The 19,913-nt window shown below is 45.5% G+C and overlaps 1 pseudogene; it reads right to left on the reverse strand.

Moving 5' to 3' along the window:
* Positions 1-2,643: 2,643 nt before the first annotated feature.
* Positions 2,644-19,913, reverse strand: part of LOC132388111 (oocyte zinc finger protein XlCOF6-like) — a 36,814-nt pseudogene continuing 19,544 nt past the window's right edge.

Here is a 19,913-nt window from a genome sequence, read left to right on the forward strand (position 1 = left end):
ATATAAGTGACTGAGAAGCCCCAGTAACTGGAAGAATTTTCACTGGTACCGGGGTTGACCCTTCCTTTACTAATAAAAACCCATCTGACATAAAATGATCGAATCCCTTCTTAACTCGGTCAGAACTCAGTCCGTAACTGAGCCTCAACAGAATGTTCAGAACCCTGTGGGTTTATAGGTGCTTCAACATATTGAATACAGGCATTTGGGACTGCCTCCTGTTCCTTTTTCTTCATCAGGACGGAACAATTAGCCATCATATGTCCAGCTTTCTTACTCTGGGTAAACTTGACCTTGTGGGTTAAAGCAAACATTTGCTAATCTAGCAGACTCCTGCAAAGTGGCAGCATCCTTTTCATCTAAATACGTCTGTATGTCATCAGGGACGCAGCCTTAGAATTCATCAATTAAAACCAACTCTTTCAAGCTGTTAAAATCATCATTTATATTTTTACATGTGCACCAGTGGGTAATACACACAAACTTCTCATAAGCAAATTCCATATAAGTCCGGTTCACAGATTTCCTCAAATTTATGAACGTTTGCCTGTATGATTCTGGGACCAACTCATAAGCTTTGAGCACAACCTGTTTCACTTTGTCATAATCAGCTGCTTCATCAACAATGAAAGCAGAATAGGTTTGCCGAGCCTCCCCCTTAATCACACTTTGTAAGAGATTAGGCCATTTTTCCTTTGTCTTGTTAAGAGGAGTTGTGGTTTTTTGATTATATTTATAACAGCGTAACTTTATACTTCGTCAAGTCACTTTTATTGTCATTTCGACCATAACTGCTGGTACAGTACATAGTGAAAATGAGACAGCGTTTTTCAGGACCATGGTGTTACATGACACAGTATAAAAAATCTTATCTGATTTTCACAATATATACTTTTATTTGCTGTTTATACGTCTTTTGTGTTATCTGATTCCTAACACCTCCTCTGATTTGTATTTTTTATTGGAAAATCAATAAAAAGATTGAAAAATGAATGAAATGAGAATAGGCCAACCCTCTTGGCCACTTTAAACTCTGAGCAACCTTCTCAAATCGCTGAAAGTATTTAACAACCTCTGCCTCGTCAAACGCAGGTACCAATTTAACTTCCCGACTGGCCTCAAACTTATCACCAGAATACCTTTCCTGCAATCTTTCTATCCTTTCCAGCTCGGCAGCCTCTGTCTTTCTGCTTCCTCGCTCTTTTTTTCTGCCTCTCTATCCTCAAACTGCCTCTGCCTTACTGTAGCTTCCATCTTTAATTTTTCTAACTTCTACTGGAGCTCAAGCTCACGAGGTTTACTTTCAGGAAACACCTCCAACTCCTCCACTTTAAACACACCCTCAGATACATAATGTTCAGCTATTATTCTCTGCATCTGTTCCCTCCTCATTGTCAATTTCACCTTACAAGTTTTAACCTTTTAGCAATACTCAACAACTCAATCCGTCTGGCATCCTCCAATGCCTCAGAGGTTGGCGCTTCCACAAACCTATCATCATCCGCTGCTGATTTTCCACACACAAATAAATCAAGTGTGATTTCCCCAATGAAATCGATAATAAATCAATCAATACGCCCCAAATTTGTTCATATTTCGGATGCAGGCCCCGATTTTATTACGAACCATGACACTTTAGAAACAAACCAGCTGCAATAGAGTTCACACTGGAGTGTGGATTGTATGTAAAAAATACTTTCTTTATTAGTATTTACTTACTATATAGCAACTTAAGCAAGATAAATAAAAGTTAACAGTGTAATGTGTATATATGTGTGTAAATGTAAGTCCCAAACTATTGAGTTTAGGGGAATCAAGGCTTGGAGTCTTGAGATGGTAAAGTATGAAAGTTTAGTTCATTCATGGAATAGGTGATGTGAGAGATATTTGTAATCCAGGGTAAATGTCGAGAGAAGGCAATTATGTCGAATTCTACAGGTTCCATGGTGGTAAAACGAGAGAACAGTCACTGTAGATTTTATCCATCGTAATTCCAAATCCACATACAAATGATCACGGAAAGTGACTTGTCACAAGGCGTTTTGTCTTCAAGTGAATTACCACACCACAGCCAGGCAAGGGTTAACACATCAGTGGTCTTCACAGGATACCCCAAATCAGATCCACTCCTATGGATCAAACGAGGTGACATCCACACATTCGATGTATATTATGCTGAATCGATAATTAACCCACCCTTGTGGGCATAGGAAATTCACAAATCGTGACCCTTGGCCACAAGCTCCTTTGTTTCGACTGTTCCATTTATCCTCCTTCGTTTCTGTCTGGCTCTGAGTGTCTGTGTCCTCGGTTAATACTAATCAAGCTGCGAGCGACTTAAACAAGCTACAAGTCAGACTCTCTCTCTCTCTCTCTCTCTCTCCCCCCCCTCTCTCTCTCTCTCTCGCTCTCTCTCTCTCTCTCCCTCTCTCCCTCTCTCTATCTCTCTCGCTCTCTCTCTCTCTCCCTCTCTCCCTCTCTCTCTCTCTCTCTCGCTCTCTCCCTCTCCCTCTCTCTCTCTCACTCTCTCTCTCTCTCTCTCTCTCTCTCTCTCTCTCTCTCTCTCTCTCCCTCTCTCCCTCTCTCTCTCTCTCTCTCTCTCTCTCATAAAATAACAGACCACAGCAAACGAAACCTAGGGATTCATAACAACGACCACTCCCTAGTGTGACCTGACTGTTGTGCCAGTAGTTCGGATGACTGAATGAATCCGTTTGCACATTCTTAGCAGCTGAACGGCCTCTCCCCAGTGTGAACTCGCTGATGACTCAGTAGGTCGGATGAATGAGTGAATCTCTTTCCACATTCTGAGCAAGTGAACGGCTTCTCGCCACTGTGAGCTCGATGATGAACCAGTAAGTTGGATGACTTAGTGAATCTCTTTCCACAGACGGAGCAAATGAACGGCTTCTCCCCAGTGTGAACTCGCTGATGACTCAGTCGGGTGGATGAGTGAGTGAATCCCTTCCCACAGACCGAGCAGGTGAACGGCTTCTCCCCAGTGTGTGTTCTCTGATGACTCTGTAGGTGGGATAACCGAGTGAATCCTTTCCCACAGACTGAGCAGGTGAATGGCCTCTCCCCAGTGTGAACTCGCTGGTGTGTCTGCAGGTTGCATGACAGAGTGAACCTCTTCCCACATTCTGAGCAGGTGAACGGCTTCTCACCAGTGTGAGCTCGATGATGAACCAGTAAGTTGGATGACAGAGTGAATCTCTTCCCACAGACGGAGCAGGTGAACGGCTTATCCACAGAGTGAACTCGCTGATGACTCTGTAGGTGGGATGACTGAGTGAATCTCTTCCCACAGACTGAGCAGGTGAACGGCTTCTCCCCAGTGTGAACTCGCTGATGACTCAGTAGGGTAGATGAACGAGTGAATCTCTTCCCACATTCTGAGCAGGTGAACGGCCTCTCCCCAGTGTGAACTCGCTGATGACAGAGTAGGTCGGATGAACGAGTGAATCTCTTCCCACATTCTGAGCAGGTGAACGGCTTCTCCCCAGTGTGAACTCGCTGATGACTCTGTAGGTTGGATGACTGAGTGAATCTCCTCCCGCAGTCCGAGCAGCTGAATGGCCTCTCTCCAGTGTGAACTCGCTGATGACTCAGTAGGTCGGAAGAATGAATGAATCTCTTCCCACATTCTGAGCAGGTGAACGGCTTATCCCCAGTGTGAAATCGTTGATGACTCTGTAGGTGGGATGACTGAGTGAATCCCTTCCCACATTCTGAGCAGGTGAACGGCCTCTCCCCAGTGTGAACTCGCTGATGACTCAGTAGGTAAGATGAACGAGTGAATCCCTTCCCACATTCTGAGCAGGTGAACGGTCTCTCTCCAGTGTGAACTCGCAGATGAGTCTGAAGGCTGGATGACTGAGTGAATCCCTTCCCACAGTCCGAGCAGGTGAATGGCCTCTCCCCAGTGTGAATTCGTTGGTGTCTCTGTAGATGGGATGAGTGAGTGAATCCCTTCCCACACTCTGAGCAGGTGAACGGCTTCTCCCCAGTGTGAACTCGCTGATGACTCAGTAGGTAAGATGAACGAGTGAATCCCTTCCCACATTCTGAGCAGGTGAACGGCTTCTCCCGAGTGTGAGCTCGCAGATGAGTCTGAAGGCTGGCTGACTGTGTGAAACCCTTCCCACAGTCCGAGCAGGTGAATGGCCTCTCCCCAGTGTGAATTCGTTGGTGTCCCTGTAGATGGGATGAGTGAGTGAATCCCTTCCCACATTCTGAGCAGGTGAATGGCTTCTCCCCAGTGTGAACTCGCTGATGAATCACTAGATGGGATATCTGTCTGAATCCCTTTCCACATTCTGAGCAGGTGAACGGCTTTTCCCCGGTGTGAACTCGCTGATGACTCTGTAGGTTGGATAACTGAGTGAATCTCTTTCCGCAGTCCGAGCAGGTGAATGGCCTCTCCCCAGTGTGAACACGCTGATGACTCAGTAGGGTGGATGAGTGAGTGAATCCCTTCCCACAGACCGAACAGATGAACGGCTTTTCCCCAGTGTGAATTCTCTGATGACTCAGTAGGCTGGAAGACCGAGTAAATCCCTTCCCACAGTCCGAGCAGGTGAACGGCCGCTCCCCGGTGTGAACTCGCTGGAGCGCCATTAGGTGAGATGACCGAGTAAATCCCTCCCCACAAATTCAGCAGATGACCGGCCTCTGCCCGGTGGAAACGGACTGTTCTGTCCACAGGTGGGATGACAGACTGAATCTCCTCTCACACAAAGAACAGGTAAATGTTCTTGCCCAGCGTGAATTTGCTGATGTAACTTCAATTGAGGTGACCGAGTGAATCTACTCCCACTGTCTGAGCAGGTGAACGGCCTTTCTCCTGTGTAAAATGACGGGCGTGCCAGTTGGTCAGATGACCTAGTTGAAGCCTCCCCACAGTCTGAGCAGGAAGGACGGTCAACTTCACTTTATAAATATCTAGATCGAGACAGCAAAATTGGCGTGCCGTGTTTGAGATTCCTGGAGACAAATTCCTTCTCGCTTTTAACCTGAAAAAAGATTTACAAAATCCATCAATGGGTGTAGAACAATATTTCAGATGAGATCACTTTAGTTTCCAAGGTATGATCTGACATCACACTGTTACAGTGAGGTTCAACCCAAGTTGGACAGAGAAATCATCTCCTGACTGGGCACAGTGCTGGTATCTGGAATGACCATCAAACTGTCTGATGTCCTTCCTGTCTCGATAAGAATGGGGCATTTCTGCCATCTCCAATTCGTGACGTGGCTCAGTTTGACTCTCTCAGTTGGTATTAACCCCATTTCCCACTGAGCTGCATGGGTTCCTGGCGCCACAGTAACTGAAATTCTCTCCCGGTATTAGACTTTGTTGACATGCAGCTGGGATTTTCTTTTACCTGCTGTCAATTTAAAGTTCCAACAGTTTTAAAGCTTTCTGAAGATTCCCTGCCCGGATGAATGGTTGGTCCGCACAGCTGATAAAATGATTTAGAAGAATAATAGCATTATTTCATGTTCTTGTCACAGAATCATAGAAAGGTACAACACAGAAACAGGCCCTTTGTTCCATCTAGTTTGTGATGATCTACTTAAGCTGTCTGTTCCCATACCCCTACCATCCAGGTACCTATACAATCCTCTTATATTTTGAAGTTGAGCACGCATGCACCAGTTAGGTTGTCTGCTCATTCCACACCTGGATGATCGATGTTTAAAGAAGTATCCCCTCATATTCGCCTTAATGTTTCACCTTTCACTCTTAATCCATGGCCTCTGGTTATCGTTCCACCCAATCTCAGTTGGAAAAGCCATTTTTGAAAAATGAAAAAGCTTCCATTTACCCCATGTATAACCCTCATAATTTTGGTACACCTCCATCAAATCTTCTCACAATTCTTCTACATTCCAAGGAATAAAGTCCTGACCTGTTCAATCATTCCTAATAACCCAAGTCTTCTCGACCTGGCAACATCCTTGTGAATTTTCTCTAAACTCTTTCAACCTCTTTTACATCTTTCATGTAGATACGTGAACAGAACTGCACACAGTACTCCAAATTAGGGCTCACCAATGTCTTCTTCAAGTCAACATAACATCCATTTATTGTTTTCAGTTCTTTGGTTCATGAAGGCCAATGGGCTGATTTTTTTTATCCCATCACTATCTAACAGTGATACCAGTTTCAGTGAATTAAGAACTTGTATTCCCAGGTCCCTTTCTTCTACAAAACTCCTCCGTGCCTGACCAGTCACTGTGAGAGACCTCCATTGGTAGATCATACCAAAATGCAAAACCTCACACTTGTCTACAGTAAATACCTTTTTCCATTACTTAATCCATTTTCCCAGCCGGTCCAGATCGCACTGCAAGCCATGATAGTCTTTCTCACTGTCCACTACACCACTAGTCTTGGTGTCATCTACAAATCTACTGATCCGGTTAAACACACCATTATCCAGATTCTTGATATAGATGACAAACAACATCAGATCCAGCACTGATCCCTATGGCTCACCACTAGTCCCTGGCCACCGATCAGTGAGGCAACCATCTGCTACCACACTCGGGCTTCTCCCAAAGACAGTGTCTCATCCAATTTACTATCTCGTCTTGAATGCTGAGTGACCGAACCTTCTTGATCAAACTCCCATATGAGACTTTGTGAAGTGCCTTCCTAACGTCCATGTAGACAACACCCACTGCCTTGCCTTCATCTACATTCCCGATTACTTCCTCGAGAGACTCTATAAGATTGGCTAGACATGACCTACCATGCACAAAGCCATGCTGTCTATCTTTAATCAGCCCAAATCTGTCCAAATACCTTTATCTGGTTCCTGCATATACATTTCTATAACTTTCCCATTACTGATGTCAAGTTCACCAATGTACAATTTCATAGATAATTTTTAGCGTCTTTCCTGAACAGCAGAAGAACATTGGCTGTCCTCCAATCCTCCAGTAGCACACCTGTCACTAAGGATTATTTAAATATCTGTGCTTGGGCCGCGACAATTTCTGCACTTGTCTTCCGCACGGTCACAGGGAACAACTTGTCAGGCCCTGGGGATTGATCCACACTAATTTAGACAATAGACAATAGGTGCAGAAGTAGATCATTCGGCCCCTCGAGTCTGCACCGCCATTCTGAGATCATGGCTGATCATTCACTATCAATACCCAGTCCCTGCCTTGTCCCCATATTGCTTGATTCCCCTATCCATCAGATATCTATCTAGCTCCTTCTTGAAAGCATCCAGAGAATTGGCCTCCACCGTCTTCCGAGGTAGTGCATTCCACACCTGCACAACTCTCTGGGAGAAGAAGCTCTTCCTCAACTCTGTTTTAAATAACTGACCTCTTATTCTCAATCCATGCCCTCTGGTACTGGACTCTCCAAACATCTGGAACATATTTTCTGCCTCAATCCGATCAAATCCTTTAATTAGCTTAAACGTTTCAATCAGATCCCCTCTCAATCTCCTCAATTCCAGCGTGTACAAGCCCAATCTCTCCAATCTCTCTGCATAAGACAGCCCTGCCATCCCAGGAATCAACCTAGTGAATCTACGCTGCACTTCCTCAACTGCCAGAATATCCTTCCTTAAACCTGGAGACCAAAACTGTACACAATATTCCAGGTGTGGTCTCACCAGGGCCCTGTACAAATGCAAAAGGACATCATTGTTCTTGTATTCAATTCCCCTTGTAACAAAGGCCAACATTCCATTTGCCCTCTTCACTGCCTGTTGCACTTGCTCATTCACCTTCATTGACTGGTGAACTAGGACTCCTAGGTCTCTTTGCATTTCTCCCTTACCTAACTCTACACCGTTCAGACAATACTCTGCCCCCTTGTTCCTGCTTCCAAAGTGGATAACTTCACATTTATTCACATTGAATGACATCTGCCAAGTATCAGCCCACTCACTCAGCCTATCCAAGTCTCCCTGTATTCTCCTAACGTCCTCTTCGCATGTCACACTGCCAGCCAGTTTAGTATCGTCAGCAAACTTGCTGATATAGTTTTCAATGCCCTCATCTAAATCATTGGCATAAATCGTAAAGAGCTGTGGTCCCAATACAGAGCCCTGTGGTACCCCACTAGTCACCTCCAGCCAGTCCGAGAAACACCAATTCACTGCTACCCTTTGCTTTCTATCTGCCAACCAGTTTTCTATCCATGTTGAAACCCTGCCCCCAATGCCATGAGCTCTGATTTTACTCACCAATCTCCTATGTGGCACCTTATCGAATGCCTTCTGAAAATCTAGGTATACAACATCCACTGGCTTACCCTCGTCTAACATCCTTGTTACACCCTCAAAAAACTCCAACAGATTAGTCAAGCATGATTTGCCCTTGGTAAATCCATGCTGGCTCGGCCTAATCCTATTTCTGCCATCTAGATGTGCCACTATTTCGTCCTTAATAATGGACTCTTCCCCACGACTGACGTTAGGCTAACAGGGCGATAGTTCTCCGTTTTCTCCTTCCCTCCCTTCTTGAAAAGTGGGATAACATTAGCCACTCTCCAACCTTCAGGAACTGATCTTGCAACTGAATTTGCCTTAAGACAGCAAACGCCTCCACCTCTGAAATCTGTACAGGGTCCATGAAGTTCATGCAGCTTTGCCTCACTTCTATAGACTCTGTGTCCATCTCCTGTGTAAATACGGATGCGAAAAAGCTCCCCCACATCTGTTTTGTCTCCTCATATGGATTACCATTCTGATCTTCCAGAGGAATAATTTTTTCCCTTGCAATCCTTTTGCTCATAACATTTCTGCAGAATCCATGAGGATTCTCCTTCACCTTGTCTGCTGGGGCAACCTCATGCCTTCTTTTATTTCTTTCATAAGAGTTCAATTGAATTTCATGTAGTTCATAAGTGCCTCATTTATTCCTCTTTGCCACTACATGGTCTGAACGTCCTTTTATTGATCTGGGAGAGGAAAGCCAAAGGGGTGATAGAGCTACATGCTGGGAGCTGGGGTATGTGGGGGTAAACTAAAGTTGCAGGGGAATGGGAGTCTGAATAACAGAACAGAGAGTGGACAGGTTGTGGAGACAGTTGTTGTTCAGTCCTCAGAGAAAGTCAGGAATGAAAACGTTGAGCATGGTGCAGTGAATATGCTGAGCCCTGTATATTTCAATACAAGGAGCAGCGTAGGAAAGGTGGATGTGTTCAGGGCATGGATCAACACCTGGAATCAACACCAGGATCTGGCAACTGTGGACTGGGACAGGCTGCTTTATGGCAAAGGTGTGCTTGGTAAATGGGAGGCTTCAAAGTGAAATCTTGAAAGTACAAAGCGGGTATGTGCTTGTCAGAATAAATGGTAAAGATAGAAACTGTAGGGAAACTTGGATTTCAAGAGATATTGAGACCCTGGTGAAGCACAAAATGAATGGAGTTGCATATCAGGGATAGGCAGGCAGTTTCTTCTGGAGCATAAAAGAAGCAAGAGAACACATAAGAAGTAAATCAGGATCTCTGAAAGAGGATGTCTAAAATGTGTGGGAGTCCCCACATTGATTGGGACTTCCAGACTGTTAAAGGTCTGGATGGGTTAGAGTTTGTGAAATGTGTTCAGCAAAGTTTTTTAAATCAATATATAGATATACCAACTAGGGAGGATGTAATATTAGATCTCCTATTAGGAAATGATCTAGGGCAGGTGACGGAAGTGTGTGTAGGGGAGCACTTCGTTTCCATTGTTCATAACGACATTACTTTCAACTTGATCATGGATAAAGATAGATCTGGTCCTCGGGATGAAGTTATAAACTGGAAAAAAAGCCAAATTTGAAGAAAAGAGAAAGGATCTAAAACGCGTAGATTGGGACAAGTTGTTCTCTGGCACGGATGTGATTGGTAAGTGGGAGACCTTCAAAGGAGAAATTTTGAGAGTGCAGATTTTTTTTGTTCCTGTTAGGGTTAAAGGCAAAATGAGTAACTATAAGGAACCTTGGTTCTCGAGAGATAGTGGAACTCTGATAAAGAAGAGGAGATATATGTATAACATGTATAGGCAACAGGGATGAAATAAGATACTTGAGGAGTATAAAAGAGAAGAAAATACTTAAGAAAGAAATCAGGAGGTTAAAAGAAGAAATGAGGTTGCTTTGGCAGTCAGGGTGAAGGATAATCCTAAGAGCTTCTACAGGTATGGTAAGAGCAAAGGGATAGTAAGGGATAAGATTGATCTCCTGAAGATCAGAGTCGTCGGCTATGTATGGAACCAATGGAAATGGGAGAGATATTAAATGTGTTTTTTTTTTGCATCTGCATTTCTTAAGGAAACTGGATTGGAGTCTATGGAAACAAGGCAAACAAGTAGGAAGGTCATGGAACATACAGATTGAAGAGGAGGAGGTGCTTGCTTTCTTGAGGCAAATCAGAGTAGATAAATCCCCTGGACCTGACAGGTTATTCACTCGGACTTTAAAGGAGACTGGTGTTGAAATTGCAGGGGCCCTGGGTGAAATATTTATAATGTCGATATCCACGGGTCAGGTGCCGGAGGATAGCTTTTGTAGTTCCGTTGTTTAAAAGTGGGTCAAAAAGTAAGCAGGGAAATTATAGGCCGGTAAGTTTGACATCAGTAGTAGGTAAATTATTGGAAGGAATACTAGGAGATAGAGTCCACAAGTATTTGGATAGACAGGGACTTATTAGAAAATGTCAGCATGGCTTTGTGCTTGGTAGGTCATGTTTAACCAAACTATTAGCCTTTTTCGAGGAAGTTACCAGGAAAGTGGATGAAGGGAAGGCAGTGGATGTTGAATACATGGACTTCAGTCAGGCTTTTGACAAGGTCCCGCATGGGAGTTTAGTTAGGAAGATTCATTCGCTCGGTATACATGGAGAGGTAGTAAATTGGATTAGACATTGGCTCAATGGAAGAAGCCAGAGAGTGGTAGTGGAGGATTGCTATGCTGAATGGAGGCCTGTGATTAGTAGTGTGCCACAGGGATCAGTGCTGGGTCCATTATTATTTGCCATCTATATCAATGATCTGGATGCTAATGTGGCAAATTGGATCTGCAAATTTGCTGATGATACAAAGATTGGAGGTGTAGTGGACAGCGAGGAAGGTTTTCAAAGCTTGCAGAGGGATCTGAACCAGCTGGAAAAATGGCAGATGGAGTTTAATACAGACAAGTGTGAGGTATTGCACTTCGGAAGGTCAAACCAAGGTAGAACATACAAGGTAAATGGTAGGACACTGAGGAGTGCAGTAGCACAGAGGGATCTGGAAGTATAGATTCATAATTCCCTAAAAGTTGTGTCACCAGTAGATAAGGTTGTAAATAGAGCTTCTGGTACATTGGCCTTTATGAATCAAAGTATTATAAGAGTTGGAATGTAATGGTGAGGTTGTATACGGCATTGGTGAGGCCGAATTTGGAGTATTGTGTGCAGTTTTGGTCACCTAATTACAGGAAAGATATTAATAAGGTTGAAAGAGTGCAGAAAACTTTTACAAGGATGTTGCCGGGACTTGAGAAACTGAGTTACAGAGAAAGGTTGAATAGTTTGGGACTTTATTCCCTGGAGCGTAGGAGAATGAGGGGTGATTTGATAGAGGAGTATAAAATTATGATGGGTATAGATAGAGGGAATGCAAACAGGCTTTTTCCACTGATGTCAGGGAAGAAAAAAAAACAGAGCTCATGGTTAAAGGGTGAACGGGGAAAAGTTTAAAGGAAACATGGCGGGGGTGGGTGCTTCTTCACACAGAGACTGTTGGGAGTGTGGAATGAGCTGCCAGATTAAGTGGTGAATGCAGGTTCACTTTTAACATTTAAGAAAATCTTGGACAGGTACATGGATGAGAAGGGTATGGAGGGATATTGTCCAGTTGCAGGTCAGTTGGACTAGGCAGAAAAATGATTCGGCACAGCCATGAAAGGCCAAAAGGCCTGTTTCTGTGCTGTAGTGTTCTTTGTTTCTACGGATCTAGCCATGCTGGAGTATCTTAAAAAGACCCTATCGTTTCCACCTCCATCAAGGCCATTGACAGCCCATTCCACGCACACCATTGCGTAAAAGAAACTACCCCTGACATCTCCTCTGTACCTACTTACAAGCTCCTTAAAACTATGCCCTCTCGTGCTAGCCATTGCAGCCCTGCGAAAAAGCCGCTAACTATCCACTCGATCAATGCTTCTCATTATCTTGTATACCTCTATTAGGTCACCTCTCCTCCTCGGTCGCTCCAAAGAGAAAAGGCTGAGTTCACTCAAACAATTCTCATAAGGCCTGCTCTCCAATCCAGGCAACATCCTTGTAAACCTCCTCTGCACCATTTCTATGGTTTCCACATCCTTCTTGTAGTGAGGCGACCAGAATTGAAAACAGTACTCCAAGTGGGGTCTGACCAGGGTCCTATATAGCTGCAACATTAACACTCGGCTTTTAAACTGAATCTTATGACTGATGAAAGCTAATGTGTTGTATGTCTTCTTAACCACAGAGTCAACCTGTGTAACTGCTCTGAGTGCCTTATGGACTCGGATCCCAGGATCCTGCTGATCCTCATATACAAAGACCATTACCGAGGATCTGGAACCCAGAAAGATCCCAGTTACAAACGGTACTTGGCATTTCAGTATTGTTGATGTATGGGATGAGGTGGAGAGCGCAGGGTGTGACGAGAGGGAGGGAGAGAGGGAGGAAGGGAGAGAGGAACAGGGGTGTGTTGAGAGAGAGAGAGAGAGCGAAGACGGGGAACGCTTTGGATGAGCGGTGCATTTAGAGGGTGAGAGAGAGCGGTAGACAGTGTGGGATACGGGTGCCAGCAGGAAGATTGTTTGGGAGAGCAAGGGGGAGAGTGTGGGACATTGGGAGAGAGATAGCGAGGGAGAGGGTTAGAAATGGAGGTTACAGAGAGGCAGAGGTGAGTGAGTGAGAGAGACGAGTTTGAGTGAGGTGACAGCGTGCATGAGAGAGGAGGACATGGAGAGGGGAAGACAGACGGTGACTGAGATTGGGAGTGGGATGACAGGTGAAAGGGGTAGGGACAGGGATTGTGGTATGGGAGAGAGAATGGAAGAGTAAGATAAACAGATAGATAGAGGGGAGAGAGTGTGAGAGAAATTAAAAGAGGCATGAGATAGTGAAGAGATGAAGAGAGAAGAGAGTGGAGTACGATTTGTGATTAGAGGAGTAGAGACAGTGGTGAGAGTAGAAAGCGAGGAAAGGGGTGACAGAGAGTGGGAGACTGGTCGAATAGGGGTGTAACAGAGGGATAGAGAAGGGGGAGAGGGTGAAAGGCGATGAGGAACCAAGGATGATTGAGAGGGGTGATGATAAGGAAGGGGTGAGGGAGAGGCAAGACAGTGCGGGCGAGAGGGAGAAAGAGGTAAGGGCTGGGGTAGAGGGCTGCATAATGAAGAGGGACTGGGAGGAGGGAGTGGTGAGGGAGATGTGGTAAGTAGCTAGGGATGAGAGAGAAAGCCGAGGAGATAGTGTGTCTGATTAGAATTATTAGACTAAATATTTATTCAGTCCCTAGTTGCAGGGTCGTTAATCACGTATGTTCACAAGTCTCCGAACCAATCCACCGAGCGATTTCATTTCCACGCCGGGAGTTTGACCGCGTACGGTTCGGGTCTCCATTTCCGACAGCGGGGAGTTTGACCGCATACGGTTCAGGTCTCCATTTCGGACAGAAGGGAGTTTGACCGCGTACCGTTCGGGTCTCCATTTCGGACAGCAGGGAGTCTGACCTCGTACCGTTCGGGTCTCCATTTCTGACAGCAGGGAGTCTGACCGCGTACCGTTCGGGTCTCCATTTCTGACAGCAGGGAGTCTGACCGCGTACCGTTCGGGTCTCCATTTCTGACAGCACGGAGTCTGACCACGTACGGTTCCGGTCTCCATTTCTGACAGCAGGGAGTCTGACCACGTACGGTTCCGGTCTCCATTTCTGACAGCAGGGAGTCTGACCACGTACGGTTCCGGTCTCCATTTCTGACAGCGGTGAGTCTGACCACGTACGGTTCCGGTCTCCATTTCTGACAGCAGGGAGTCTGACCACGTACGGTTCCGGTCTCCATTTCTGACAGCGGGGAGTTTGATCGCGTACCGTTCCGGTCTCCATTTCTGACAGCAGGGAGTCTGACCGCGTACGGTTCCGGTCTCCATTTCTGACAGTGGGGAGTTTGACCGCGTACCGTTCGGGTCTCCATTTCGGACAGCAGGGAGTCTGACCGCGTACCGTTCGGGTCTCCATTTCTGACAGCGGGGAGTCTGACCGCGTACCGTTCGGGTCTCCATTTCTGACAGCAGGGAGTCTGACCACGTACGGTTCCGGTCTCCATTTCTGACAGCGGGGAGTTTGACCGCGTACCGTTCCGGTCTCCATTTCTGACAGCAGGGAGTCTGACCGCGTACGGTTCCGGTCTCCATTTCTGACAGTGGGGAGTTTGACCGCGTACCGTTCGGGTCTCCATTTCGGACAGCAGGGAGTCTGACCGCGTACCGTTCGGGTCTCCATTTCTGACAGCGGGGAGTTTGACCACGTACGGTTCCGGTCTCCATTTCTGACAGCGGGGAGTCTGACCGCGTACGGTTCCGGTCTCCATTTCTGACAGCGGGGAGTTTGACCACATACGGTTCGGGTCTCCATTTCCGACAGTGGGGAGTTTAACCACATAAGGGGACCTACTGTAAGTCGCAGCACGATGTCAACCGCAGCTAATACCGGGGTGTTTACTGTTCAGATGACGTGAGGAAGGGGTTGATCTGGGTTTTTTGTAAATCGAGGGCTGGTTGCAGTGGGAACGGGTCGGGACCGAGCCGGACAGCGGGAGGCTCCGGGCTCTCCAGTCTTGCATCCCTGGTTTTAGTTTTGCACTGAGTCAGGATTGCGGGATCAGTTTGCTCTGGTTCCCCAAGCAGGGAGGGTGGACGTTGGTGAAGGGGGCCTGATTATGTATCGGTGTGGGGTGAATGGTCAGAATGCTGTGGGGCCACTGGTGGGACTGAGGGTGGTTGGGGTACTGTGAGTAATCGGAAGTAACATGACCTGGGTGGATGGGCAAGGGGTAAATTACGTTGTCAACCCGAGGTTGGATCTGGTCCAATGAATCAGGCAGCTCAGCTCGCATATCCTTTCAGGAGGCCACAATTCTCTCATCATCTTAATCACTGACTAATCTTCCTATTACAATTGAGTTTGTTACAGAGCCCCAGGGTCTGCAAACAGAGGGTGAGAGGCTGTTTCTCGAACTCGAGTCCCGAGCTTAGTGTCATTTCCTGGCGTTCTGCCCATTGCTACTCGTCATCTATGTCAATAACTTAGCTGAGAAAGTATAGGGTATGGGTAGAGAGTTTGCAGCAAGTTCAAATAATTACTCTTTTTGAAAGGCAGTCAGTATAAACACTCCCCTCTCTTTCCCTCTCTGCACTCAGACCTGACCAAAAGCTACTTCAGGAGATGCAAGAACTTGATCTGAGTAAACACTGTGAGTGAGAGGGACTGGTTTTAAACGGCTGTGCTGCTCGCAGCTTATTACCAGACCTGAAGTGATTGGAACTGGGTCTGACAGAGGTATAACTGTTACTTCTGGGCACATTCAGTCTCACTCCAACTAGTTCCTACCTTCCTTTGTACAGGTATGAAATGTCTAAAGTGTTTGAGTAAATGAGACTCACCTAATCTCCTCCTGACTGAATCCTGGAATCTCCGATTCAGATGAGTCCTCTCCAGTTGATGCTCTCAATCCTCGGGCTGGTTCACTTGTTACTGTTCCCTCGTCTTCATCTGTGGTTTGCTTCCAGTTGGGGTTTTCCTTCCATTAAACCTCTCACCTCAGGTCTGACTTTAACATGAAAGATAATGAAGTACATTAGCAATAAAAAGGAGAACCAAACATTTCTACTAAATGTTACTAAGAACAAAACTGACTAATATTTAAACTTTGAAGGCAGATATAATGATCTCAGTGAACAATCTATTGTCCCTCACACGTCACAAAGTGATATGGGATAAGAAGGAGCCATCATTCAGTCATGTTACGACATAAGACACAGGAACAAAATTATTTGATTCGATCCATCTGGTCTGCCCCACCGCTCAAACATGGCTGAGATTTATTTTAACACCATATTCCTGCCTTCCTTCTGTAACCCTGAAGTGACTTAGCAATCATGAATATATTAATCTATGTTATAAATACACTCAAAGGCAGCCTCACCCTACCTCTGCGGCAACAAATTCTACATTTAAGACATCTTTTGGACATATGTTTTCTCATCTCAGTTTTAAAGGGAAGGATTTTTATTCTGAGGTTGTGCTGTAAGATTACAGACACTCCGACTAATGGAAACATCCTCTCCATGTCCACTGTATCCAGGCTTTTCAGCATTCGGTAGGTTTACTTAACTACCCTCACCCTGGCCACCAGCATCGACCCTCTGAGTACAGAGTACAGGTCCAGAAACATCAAATGCTCCTCATACTTAAAGCTGATCATTCCTGAGATTATTCTTGTAAACCTTCTTAGCAGTAACTGCACTGAACACATTTCCTGGAATAACAGACAAATTGGTACGAGGATAATTGACAGGGAAAAGTTGTGCTTTCTTTACTGTTCTCCTATCACAGAACGAGTCATTTCCATTCCCAGGTTAAATCAGGTCCATTTCGGAAAATATAAACCAGTCCAGAATGAATGTAATAAAAAGAAGCTGGAATTACCTGAAACGCTCAGCAGGTAAGGAACAACTGTGGGGAGAGGAACAAACTTTACCATTCAGGTAATAACGTTTCATCAGAATGACTTCAAACATTTACAGTTTTTAGTTAAGATCTCCAGCAACGCAAAATTCTGCCTGATTTCCACCGAGGACAGACAGGTGACAGTGAGGGGGGGGATTTCCAAACACAGTTTGAACACCAAAACTCACGAGTCTATTTCTATTGTTGTAAACACGGATCAGCACATTCACTCCTTGCCTCTCCCTGTGAGGATGGACTGGGAACCCATCATTTCCTCAGCAGCAGTCTTTGCTTCCAAAGGAACTACAGAAAAAAAAATCTGATCCCAGACCAGGAATACTCTCTCAACACCTCATAAGCCCAAGCAGCTCGATCCCCGGGTCCTTTTTTACCAAGATCAAAAACTGTGATATCCAGTTCGCAACCTCACAGGATCAAACAGCTGAACCTGTCATTTAACAACCCTGAGAGTCTCACACATCGAACCCCCCTCCCATCTGACAATCCCGGATTTCCCCACAACCAAAGTCCAGCTGCTCGAAATTTCTGCTTTATTGCAGAAGGACGATCATCCAGCCCCATTTGTAGAAGCACAATCCAACGTCAAAGCTAAATCATCAACAGCTCCATTTGCCTGGAATGCTGATCACGGGATTATAGCCCAAGCACCAACTCTCCCAGTACTCTTTGCTGCCAGTAAAATGCCGCAGTGTGTCAGCCAGTCACAGTTCAAATACCAGCACCTCCATACCAATGCACAACAGGACTGGTACCCGAAGGCCCTCCGGCATTCCAGCTAACAATAACCGACTCTGGAAATACTCATTGAGGCCAAAGGTGCAAAAGAACACTTCAAAATTAAGACAAGGGTTGGAGGAAAGATTGCTAATGTATTACATTGAGGTGTGGGATACAGGGTGGACAGAAGTTGACCCAGATGTTTGATGCATATCACTGATGCGGGCGGGGTGTAGGTTAGGAGACTGGACAGAGGTTGAACAAGATGGGCAGGAATGAGCAGATGGAACCAGGTGGGTGAAGGAATCAAGGGCGATCACTGATGGTCCTCCAGCAACACACAGGTACTGAATTAATGGTATATACTACTGCATAAAAGATTCTAAAATGACAAAGTTAGAGCAAACAATAAGAACTTTGTCAGATATACTTTGACGCTGAACAATTTTTATATCAACACACCATAGAAAATTCCCCATCCAGATACATCACGACTTTGCATGGTAACTCATCTGCCCGTGACTGTGAGGAACTGCAGAGACTTTTAGATACAGATCAGCATATCACAGAAACCATTCTCCACCCCCCGCCCCCCAGACTTCCCAGTCCCTCGGTAAAGCAGGCAGTGAAATCAAAGATCCCCACAATCTGGGACGTTCTCTTTTCTCAGCCACCCCAGTCCGGGAGAAGGCACAACAGCCATAAAGCACAAGGACAAATGCGAGGAGCTTGCGGCACACAGCCTCACGTGACCTGTTGGCGGGAGTACCATTTAAATTCTGCGGAAATAGACAGCCTGGGCTCTTGGTTTGGATCATTCAATGCAGATTAAGTGATGTCGACTCATCTTTGACGAGCCCATATAACTGGGTACTAAATGAGTAATTGGCCCTCAGATCGGGGCTCATGGCCAACATCAGATCTCCCCGCTCGGGATCGGTCTCAATACTCACCGATGGGAAAGTGATATCTTCGGCCCGCAGAGAGTGATCCCGACTCCGGCTCCTCCCAATGGCTGCACATTTTAATTCCATATCCCATTCCCATTCTGATATATCTGTCTATGGCCCTCCTCTACTGTACAGATGAATCCACACTCAGGTTGGAGGAACAACACCTTATATACCGGCTGGGTAGCCTCCAACCTGATGGCATGAACATTGATTTCTCTAACTTCCGTTAATGCCCCTCCTCCCCTTCTTACCACATCACTGACATACTTAGTTGTTTGTTCTTTTTTTCTCTCTCTGCACATCGCCCTGCCTGATCCCCATCTCCTTCTGGTACTCCCCCTCCCCCTTTATTTCTCCTGAGCCCTCCCGTCCCATGATACTTTCCCTTTACCAGCTCTGTATCACTTTCGCCAATCACCTTTCCAGCTCTTGGCTTCATCCCATCCCCTCCGGCCTTCTATCATTTCGCATTCCTGCCTCCCCTCACTACTTTCAAATCTATTAGTATCCCTCCTTTCAAAAAGTCTTGATGAAGGTTCTCGGCCCGAAACGTCGACAGTGCTTCTCCTTATAGATGTTACCTGGCCTGCTGTGTTCCACCAGCATTTTGTGTGTATTGTTTGAATTTCCAACATCTGCAGATTACTTCGTGTTTGCTCTTGGGAATGTTGAATTTGGTTCCTCAATCAAATAGTTGACTCAATTTGGGTACAACTGGGCTCCAAGCACCGGTCTCTACAACACCCACAGGGACATCCCTCAGTGAACAAATCTGTAATTGTCCCTCACACGTAATAAAACCTGATATGGAAAGAGCCATCATCCAGTCATGGAAAGACACAAGGCCGAGGAACAGAATTAGGGAATTCGGTCCATCGAGTCTGCTCCACCATTCAACCATGGCTTATATTTATTTCAACACCATATTCCCACCTTTTCCATTTCGTAAAGTTTAAGCTGAGATTGTAATGGCTGCCTTTACCATTCCTTGTGCTGCATTCAACAAATTCTCTGGTATTTCCTGGTAACAACAAAAGATTTCAGAAATAGCACAGTAAGGCAAAATACTTCACAATGAAGACAACGGTAGGAGAAAGATTGTTGATGAATAATCATAGATGAGATACAGACTGGACAGAGGTTGAACAAGATGATTGATATATATCAGTGAGTTGATGGGATAAAGTTCAGGCAGAGGTTGAACAAGATGGTTGTTATTTCTCATTGAGATGGTGGGGTACAGGCTGTACCATGGCTGAACAAGATGGTTGATGTATATCATTGAGGTGGTGGGATACAGACTGGACAGAAGTTGAACAAGATGGTTGATATTTCTCATTGATGTGGTGGGATACAGGCTGGAGAGAGATAGAACAAGATGGTTGATATATATCATTAAGGTGGTGGGATACAGGCCGGACAGAGGTTGTACAAGATGGTTGATATATATCTTTGAGGTGGTGGGATACAGGCCGTACAGAGGTTGAACAAGATGGTT

This window comes from Hypanus sabinus, unplaced genomic scaffold (assembly GCF_030144855.1).
Source record: "Hypanus sabinus isolate sHypSab1 unplaced genomic scaffold, sHypSab1.hap1 scaffold_265, whole genome shotgun sequence".
Taxonomy (NCBI): domain Eukaryota; kingdom Metazoa; phylum Chordata; class Chondrichthyes; order Myliobatiformes; family Dasyatidae; genus Hypanus; species Hypanus sabinus.